Source organism: Lactuca virosa, chromosome 6 (genome assembly GCF_052849685.1).
Source record: "Lactuca virosa cultivar CGN04683 chromosome 6, Lactuca_virosa_CGN04683_v6, whole genome shotgun sequence".
Taxonomy (NCBI): Eukaryota; Viridiplantae; Streptophyta; class Magnoliopsida; order Asterales; family Asteraceae; genus Lactuca; species Lactuca virosa.
The window spans coordinates 9,771,867-9,779,815 of NC_136431.1; the positions used below are offsets into that span (position 1 = coordinate 9,771,867).

At 36.5% G+C, this 7,949-nt stretch overlaps 1 non-coding gene across 1 annotated transcript; it reads right to left on the reverse strand.

The window, feature by feature from the left end:
- Nucleotides 1-6,673: 6,673 nt before the first annotated feature.
- Nucleotides 6,674-6,746, reverse strand: TRNAA-AGC (transfer RNA alanine (anticodon AGC)). Its single transcript has one exon. It is a non-coding gene; the product is annotated as a tRNA-Ala (tRNA).
- Between the last annotated feature and the right edge of the window lie 1,203 nt (nt 6,747-7,949).

Sequence of the window (7,949 nt, forward strand, 5' to 3'; positions counted from 1 at the left end):
AAAGTAATGATAGAAGAGGGTTTGGAATACCTGCAAAATCTCAGGATATTACATTGACATATGTAAACGCACCAATAACTTGGTGTTATAAAACATATTACTGTGTGTGATTTGATGAGTAAGTACAAGCAAGCATTTGAGTCGAAGTTTATCTGTTCCTTTTACCCCCATGTGGATAAAAGCGATATCTGTGGGCCCCTCGATGATTTAGTGATGACACCCGAAGTACTTGGCCAAGCCTGGACTGATTTGATTTGTTCAACTAGTCAGTCGTCATAAATCGGAAATCGGGAAACAAAGGATGGATAGAGAGAATGATTAAAATCTATGTCTTAGTCCATATGATATCTAGATGGAGGAATACATGATCCCTTATCTAATGGACGCGTCATTGACTAGGTCAGAGTTCGATAGCGGCTTTTAAGAGCTACGATTGCGAGTCGGGTTGTGGAGTCGTACTTGCAATAATAGTTATTAGACTTATCCAAGTGGGAGACTGTTGGATTAGGTGTCTAAGCCTATAACTATAATTGGTATGTACTTGACTCGAGAGTAGCATGGTCCATTTGGGTTGCATATCACCAGGACAATTTGATAGGATGGACTTTTGAGAAGAGGTTATTTATGATTTGTTAATATATTATAAGTTCTAATATATTAATATGAAATCATATTATTTAATTAGTATTGATCAAGAATTAGTTTGGAATTAATTTTGTGATCAAAAGAGACTAACTAAATATAAAGGGTTGATTAGGTAAATCATTCATTCTTATGGTGTGGGCCAATGATCTATGATTCCTTAGGTTGGGCTAAACCCATGTGACAATCAATGGATGATCCATGAAGGTTTAAACCCACGGAGCCTAAGGAATATGGAAGGTCATGCCCATTAGGGTTTACATGGTGTAACCCTAATCATGCCACACTATATAAGAAGTCCCTTAGCATCCAAAATGGCACACTAGATCCTTGGAGTTCCATGACCCGATTTTGGTGCAAGAAATACTCTCTCAAAAGTCTCCTTTGTTCTAGGTGTGTTGTGATTCCATTTGAGGCATTCACACTATTGGTGCTAAGTTCTTAAAGGCCAAAACTACAAGCTATAATTAAGAGGTAATTCTATAACTCAATTCTATGTTGATTATGTCTTTTGCATGCTAGTTGTAGGCTTAATGCTTTGGAAACAATATTGCATGTATAATTAGAGAAAACATAGATCCAAAGCATTTAGGGTTGTATGTGCACCATAGGATGTTGTAGTATACCAAAACTCATCAACCTCATCAATCATAAGGGTATATTGGTTTATCTGGCGAAGATCGAGGTCGTGATGCAGTGTGAGGTTTCGAAGTCTCCATCTGAGATTTGCAGTTTCCTTGGTTTAGCTGGGTATTATCAGAAGTTTATTGAGAATTTCTCCAGGATAACAGTTCCGTTGACCAGGTCGACGAAGAAGTCGGTTACTTTCCGTTAGGGGCCTGAGCAGCAGGCGGCGTTTAAGACTTTTGAGGTGGAATGCGAAGCTCCGATTTTGACTCTGCCAGAGGGTGTGGATGATTTCGTGGTATATTACGATGCGTCGATTTTGGGATTGGGTGCAGTGTTGATGATGAGGGGTCATGTGATAGCTTATGGTTCGAGGCAGCTGAAGCCTCATGAGGCGAATTATCCTACTCCTGATTTGGATTTAGGGGTTGCGGTTTTTGCCCTAAATATTTGGCGTCAATACTTGTATGGGTTTTTTTGTATCATTTACACGAACCACAAGAGTTTGAGGTTCTTGATGGATCAGCCAAATCTGAATATGAGGCAGCGCAGGTGGCTCGATGTGGTGAAGCATTATGATTGTGAGATCCTTTATAACCCTGGAAAGGACAACATGGTGGCCGATGCTCTTAGCCACAAGACAAATGGTATCCTATCAGGGATTTGTGTTTGAGGATGACAGTGATTACCCCACTCTTGGAGCAGATCCGTGAGGCTCATGTTGAGGCTATGAAAGAGCACCAGAAGAGTGAGCGCATAGTGGGTCAGGTGTTCTCTTTTGATTATGACAGCCAGGGGTTGTTGACCTTACATCGGAGAGTTCGGGTTCTGTATTTAGGAGGTACTCATCAGATTCTGATGGAGGAGGCGCACAAGGCGAGATTCTCTATTTATCCAGGTGCAACGAAAATGTATAGAGACCTACGACCCGATTATTGGTGGCCCAAAAAGAAGCGGGATGTGGCCTCGTATGTGGATATATTCTTGACTTGCAGGAAAGTCAAGGTCGAGCATCAGCTGTCTCACGTAAATTTGGAGTCGTTGGGTGTTACCGTTTGGAAATGGGAAGAGACCACGATGGATTTCATCACGAAGCTACCATGGACAACGCGAGGAGTGGATTCGATTTGGTTCATTATGGATCGGTTGACCAAGAATGCGCATTTCATTCCTATACAGGAGAACATCTCTGCAGAGAAGTTGGCAGATGTTTTTATTCGGGAGGTGTGGCACTTCATGAGGTCCCAGTCTCAATGGTTTCAGATCGGGATGTTCGATTTACTTCCAGGTTCTAGAAGAGATTTCATGTGGAGTTAGGTACTCGTCTGCACTTCAGCATGGCTTTTCATCCGCAGACTGATGGGCAGAGTGAGCGGACTATTCAAATCTTGGAGGATATGATGCGGGCATGTGTGCTGTATTTTTGGGGTAGTTGGGATTCGTATCTCCCATTGGTTGAGTTTTCTTACAAAAACAACTACCACACTAGTATTAATCGACCTCCTTTTGAGATGCTCTACGGGAGGAAGTGTTGGGCCCTAATTTGTTGGGGATAGGTCAGTTAGTGAGTCACGGGTATCACGAAGGTGGTACTCCGGACTACCGAGTTGATTCAGCAGGTGCACGGGAAACTGCAGACCGCGCAGAGCCGGCAGAAGAGTTACGCTGATAGTCGCCGATCGGATTTGGAGTTTCATGTAGAGGATATGGTACTCCTTAAGGTGTCACCTTGGAAATGTGTCATCCGATTCAGGAAGGGCGCAAGCTAGGCCCCAGATCTATTGTTCCTTTCAGGGTTAGTGCCCGGGTGGGTAGGGTTACCGTTTGGAGGTACCTGAGGAGCTCAATCAGATTCACAACACTTTTCACGTCTCTCAGTTGCAGAGGTGTTTGGTGGATGATTCCGCAGTGGTGTCATTGGAGGATACTCAGGTGGACGAGTGCCTGAACTACATAGAGAGAACGGTTGCGATCATCGATAAGAAGACCAAGACCCTAAGAAGCAAGGTGGTGAACTTGGTGAAGGTGCAATGACAGCACCGGAAGGGCTTTGAGTTGACGTGGGAGCCTGAGGAGGAGATGAGGGAGCATTACCCTGAGTTGTTTGTAGCGGAGAATTTCGAGGAAGAAGTCTGATTCAAGTGGGGAAGAGATGTAACACCCGTGTTCCCAGGTATTTTCCATTTTTGGCTTGATGTATTACAAATTTATAATTTCGGTCCTTACGCGAGACGTAGCTTGCAGCTACGCAGAGCGTAGCTAAGACGTTTGGGGCGCGGGTATTCCATGAGTACGCAGAGCATACCTTGCGTACTTAGGGCGTAGAGACGCTGAGCTCAAACCCTACTTTTTTAAGGGTTAAGACCCTATATAAAGGCCTTATAACCCTTGGCCTCCCTTATCATCAACCTCCATTCCCTCTTTCTTTCATTTCGAAACCCTAACCCTTGAGAGCTTGTTTTGGACCTTTAAAGTGTTCTAGGAGCATTGTAGAAGAAGGAGAAGTGCATCATTGAGGATTGGTGGGCTCGGAGCTTGAAGATACAGAGTTTTCTTTTTAGTTGTAAGCCTTAGAAGGTATAAAGCTCTCACATTTATGATTCTTTTGTGTAGATCTAGGTTAGCTTAGAGATTTGCATGATTTTGGTCACATGGTTTTGGTTCTTCTGAGTAAAAGCTACTCCAAAACTTCGGATTAGCATTTCTTGGTGTTTATAAGGTTCTTATGACATAAAAATCGGATCTTGAGGGTTATATTCCTCCCATGCATGAATTGTTGGTCATTTTGTAAAGTTATGGACCTAGGGTTTGGTTTTGGGCTCGATTAAGTCATGAAAAAGCTTAAAATTGTCAACTTTATCAGTTAAGACCTTCCCAAGATTAAGATCTATGAGTTGGATGTTTAGTCTTTAGGTATTAACAGCTTAAAGTGGTTTTGGACAATAGATGATTACGTAGGGCGTAACCTCTGATTACGCAGGGCGTAACGGGTTTTGGCCCGTTTTCTCTTCTGTGAAAACTGTGTACGCGGGGCATAAGGAAGGAGTACGCATGGCGTATTCCCAGAAATGCTCTTCGTCCATTTTTTGGCTTTGGGTCATGTTTGGTTGGGTTTAGCCTTGGAAGAGTAAAATGGTCTTTTACCCTTATTAAGAGCGAAATGATTTGGACCTTTGCTTATGGGTTATTATCCTAATTATTAATTAGGGTTGGTTTTGTATATGTTCAGTGTGAGGAGCCTTCGTAGCAGCAGTGCGTGTGAGATTCGGATATCTTCAGTTTGAGGTGAGTCTCCTCACAGTATTAGCGGGTCGAAGGCACCAAGGTTGGCTCATTGGTTTATGTTTATAGGATGCTAGGTGTCTGTGTGACTCTTTCATGTATTGTATGTATTTGTATGTATGTTGGGTGGTGCCCACTATATGTTTGGGCGGGGAACATTACATGTTATTAACATATTTGATACCGGGTGTGGCCCGTTCTATGTATGGTATGTGGTATTTTGAGAACTCACTAAGCGTTGTGCGTATAGTTTATGTTTTTGGGAACTCACTAAGCGTTGTGCGTATAGTCTATTTTATTAAATTCCACAAAAATATTTTAATATAATAATTGCAATAAATATAGTAATAAATGGATATTAATTTCATTAATAAACTTACCTTTTAATTTCAAAATTCCCAAAATTAAAGCTTATTAGTTTTTTTTGTTTATTTATTTAAATTTAAAAGATAAAAAAAACATTTCCATTATAATAATTCACTGTTTTTTTTATTTTTTTTAAAAATTCAAAGTTCTCAAATATTTTAACTTTTATATTTAACTTTTTTTTTAAATTAACTCATATAATACATGGGTCTCACAACTACTATTTATAATATAGTATGATATAACGATATAATATGTAAAATGATACATGGTTTTTTTTTTCTCTTTATCATTTCCCTCCTAAAAAACATTTTTAATATTTGATCATGTAAAACATTTATAATACTGGGGCTTTACCAAAAGAACATGTATAGTCGTTAGGCCGTGTAAAATTGGGCTACGAGTCCAAGATTCTCATGTATTCATGACACATCCTATGAATTTATTCGTCATAATTACTAAAAACCAAAACATGGTAAAAAAAAAAAAGAACAAAAAAAAAAAAAAGAACAAAAAAATACGAAGGTAGATCCGATTAGATATGTTCAGATTCTTAAATTTATGATGACGGGAGATTGATATGGATAACACTCGACACGATGAAGATCAATCTTTGTTTTTTTATTTCTCTGGAAATTCATAAATCATTATAAGCTAAAAACATCATCTGAAAGGTAATCAAACCTAGTTCTATGTTTGTTTATGTTGATCTGGACACTTATTTCACTTGCATATGGATCATTAATGACAATGTCATACATATTCTCATAGTATATCTTATCATTAATGACAATGTCATACATATTCTCATAGTATATCTTTTCATTAATGACAATGCCATACATATTCTCATATACATCTTAATTGTCTGTCTTTGCAATGTCAAGTGGTAATTCGCTGACCAAATTCCATTATCCTACTTGTAGATAGAGTTATACTTGGATCTGGATCATTTATTGCAAAACATTTTTGACTTTGCCTTCAAGAACAGGAAGTAGACCAACACACAAGTTTCTTTCACCATTACTTAGTTCATTACACGTATGATTTATGGCACATATGGTGTTAGATTTTTGCTTTCTTTCTTATTATCTCAATGGCTATGTGGCTGGAGGCAAGATTCAAAACTCTACATTAAACAATTGGTATTCTTTGATGTTTCATGTACCAAAAACTATCTTCAACATGTAGACTTCTATTGCAATTTTTTGTTTAAAGAATTTTAAATGTAATGATACATAAATTCATTTAAATAAGTGTTTTAGCGTAACACTGTTAAAACGTGTTGTTTTTGTGTTGTCACGTTACATGGCGTGTTCATATTTGAGATCCATATTGTTTTATAATACATGTCGTGTGCGTATTCTACAATTAGCAAATTTTGAAAATTTATGTCCAAACTCACAAAAACACGAACTGTCAGGTCTATTGTTTATGATTTATTAATATATTCTATCGCTCATTCAATAACATTAGAAGGTTCGAACCCAAAATAAGATTGTGCAAAAATAATAGATGATTTCCAAAGAAAGAAAAAGATAATATTTAGAAGCTTCGACCAAAACCCAGAAACAATTAAGTATACGGGCTGGGATTAAATAAGGATAAAGGATTTCTCAAAAGTCTAAATAACTTGAACAAACATATTATTTATTTATTCTTATTAATTTTGGGCCTAAATCAATTAACAGTATTTGGGCTGGAATTAAATTTGGGCCGTCGATATCGGCAAAAAAATAAAAGTCAAAATGAAATATGGAGATGCGGGGTATCGATCCCCGTACCTCTCGCATGCTAAGCGAGCGCTCTACCATCTGAGCTACATCCCCTTGATGATATAGACTTACATACTATCCTATCAAAATATAAAAAGTAAAGATGTGAAACTGATCTTTTTCAAATAATGAAACTTCCAAGGGTGATTTTAGGAATTTAGGAGCATGTATCTCTGGCTGTGTGATCATGAAAATTATGAATTTTAATTTGGAATTATTTATCGTATAAGATAAAAAGTATCATGTCCTTAAAATCAATATCATGAATGGAAGTAGAAAAACGAGTAAACGACAATCGACGTGATTCGAATCACCACTTTATGATGACAATTTTAGGTGACTAAATTTCAATGCTTGATTATGAAACGCATAGAAAAAAAATGAGATGATAACAATAGCCATACATGTTTTTAACGAGAGATTACCAAGAGAGGAAACCATATAATAAGTTATAATATTAACATCACATCATAACCTAATATTATAAAAGATATTATATGTTGATTTTTTTTCTAAATAGAAACTCAACATAATTTATTTAAAAAAAAAAAAAAGTTGCATTTTTGTTTTATTTTTTGCGATTTGACCATTTTATCAGGTTTATCGGTAATTTTCCGGTTTTAAACAACTTTTTTGGAAAATCTTTCAAGTTTTTATTTTCCGAAAAAAACTCATATTTGGCAAAAAATCGGAAAATAAAAGTTGAGGTTTTTTAAAAATTCTTTTATCTAAAAACAAAAGGATTACCCTTAAACGTACTAAAAGGGCCAAAATCAAAATAAATACTAAATAGAAAGTTTTTATTTTTAAGAATAAAATAAATTTTAAACTTTAATCTGGAAAAAACACGTATATATTTAAGTTTATTATTATTATTATTATTATTATTATTATTATTTATTTTTATGGTATTAACCCAATATAAATTGTAGCATTTTTCATGGGTTGGAGAAGATATTTGTTGTATTTTCTTTGACAAAACAAACTTTTAAATTTAATGTTTACGTCAAGTAGTCAATCTATATTTAAGAGGTTCGAAATAAAGTCAAGTACAAACAACTAAAAAGAAAAAGAGATTATGGTTTTTCAATGATTCCACCCCATGAAATTGCAACAATATTTCCCTTATGTTGAATGCCAAGAGATATGGTTCTTCCATGATTTCATCCCATAAAATTGCAATATTTCCTTTATGTTGAATGCCACTGTCAAATTAATAGTATTATTTAGTTGTAATTTGAAAAATATAGGTTTTAA